The sequence below is a fragment of the Marmota monax genome, unplaced genomic scaffold (genome assembly GCF_021218885.2).
Source record: "Marmota monax isolate L192 unplaced genomic scaffold, Marmota_monax_Labrador192_F-V1.1 WCK01_AAM20220418_F8-fsc00248, whole genome shotgun sequence".
Lineage (NCBI taxonomy): Eukaryota > Metazoa > Chordata > Mammalia > Rodentia > Sciuridae > Marmota > Marmota monax.
The window spans coordinates 898,381-900,519 of record NW_026692019.1 but is presented as its reverse complement, the minus strand read 5'-3'; positions in this window follow the sequence as shown (position 1 = coordinate 900,519).

Sequence of the window (2,139 nt, the reverse complement as noted above, 5' to 3'; positions counted from 1 at the left end):
AACCCTAATTCCAAATTTAACCCTAAACTAAATCTAATCCTAACATTAACACTAGCCCTAAACCTAACCATAGGACTAAAACAAAACCAAGCATTAGACCTAACCCTAAACCTTAAATTAAACCAAACCCTAATACTACTACTAGACCTAACCCTAGCCCTAGTTCAAGTCCTAACCCTAATCTTAAAACCGACCCTGATGCTGACTCACATCCTAACACCCTAGCTCTAAACACCGCCCTTACCTTAAAATGAACCCTAACATTCACACTAGCCCTAATTTGAGATCTAACTCTAACCCTAAAACTAAGCCTGACCCTGAATCCTATTATAACACGAACCCTAGCTAAAAATATCACCCTAACCTTAAACCTAACCCTAACACTAAACCTAACCCATAACCTAAAACTAAAACTCACCCTAATGGTAACCCTAGTGCTTAAATTAGCCATTGCCCTAACCCTAGCCCTAACCCTAAAACAAAACCTAGCCCTAATCCAAAACATAAACCTAGCTTTAACCCTAACTCTAACCATATCCATAGCTCTAACCCTAGATCTAAACCAATCTCTTACTTAAGCAAAACCTTAAACCTAAGGGTAACCCTAGACCTATCCCTAATCCTTAGGCTAACCAAACACTAAGCTTATTATTAGCCCTTACCCTTGCCCTCATTCTAGATCTAACGCTATCAAAACCCTAACACTAACCCTGACCTTTTTACTGACAATACCACCAATCCTAGGTCTAATCCTAACCATAATCCTAACCCAAAACTTACCATAATTCTATCCCTATACCAAATCCTGAACCTAACACTCAACCTATCCCAAACCATAGCTCAGAACCTAACTCTTACACTAAACATAACCTTAACCTAACCCTAGTTCTAACCTTCACCATAACCCTAAATCAATACCTAATTCTAATCATTACCCTAGCCCTAAACTTAAGTCTAACTGTATCATTAAACTAAACATAACCCTTACCCTAATGCTAACCCTAGGCCTAACCCTAAATGTATCACTATCCCCAAAGTTATCAATTACCCTAAACCTACCCTGAACACTAGACCTAATCCAATCATTACCCTAACACTAACTCTAAGGATAATTTGAGCCCTTACCCTAAACTCAAACCTAAACCAAATCCTAACACTGACACTGACAATAATAATTCCCCTAGCTCTAAACCTCACTCTTACCCTATACCTAACCCTTATAGTAGACCTAGCCATAAAACTAATGCCAAAACTATCCCCAAGCATAAACCTATACCTGATATTAGCCATAGCCATGATAGTATCCCTAAACCTAAAACAAACCCTAACCCTTATCCTAGCCCTAAACATAGCCTTAATTATAACCCTAACCATAATCCTAGGCCTAACTCTAACAATAACCTTAACCCTAATCTTAGATCTAATTAAGCCCTATCCCTAACCTTAAACCTAACCATAGCCCAAAGACAAAATCTAACTATCACCTTAGTCCTAACCATACTTCTAACCCTATACTTTACTGGAACCCTAATCCTAGCCCAAACCATAAGTCTAACAATTGCCCTATTAATAGCCCTAGCAGCGACCCTAGATCTAACACTAACTTTAAATCTAACACTAACCCTTAGCCTAAACCTAAACCAAACACTAGCCAAAAAGCTAAGGCTAATCCTAAAACTAGCACTAACCCTACCCCTAAAGCAAAACCAGGCATTGACCAAAACCTAACCCTTAATAAAAACTAAGCCCTATCCCTATACTTATCCATAACTCTAGCCATAATTTGAGTTTTAAGCCAAACCCTAAATCTAACCCTGAACCCGACTCTGACCTTAACACTAACCCTAACTCCAAACATCACCATAACCTTATACCTAAACCTAACAATAGACCTAGCCCTAACCCTAACCCTAAAATTAGCCCTAATTGCATCCCAGGTACTTACATTAGCTATTACCCTAAACCTAGCCTTAACTTAATGAAAGACCTAGCCTTATTCTGAGCACTATCCCTAGATTTAACCCTAATAATAACCCTATTACTAATCATAACTGTAACACTAGCTGTAACCCTAGATTTAACCCTAACACTAACCCTATCAATAATCATAACAATAAACCTAGCTGTACCCCTATCTCT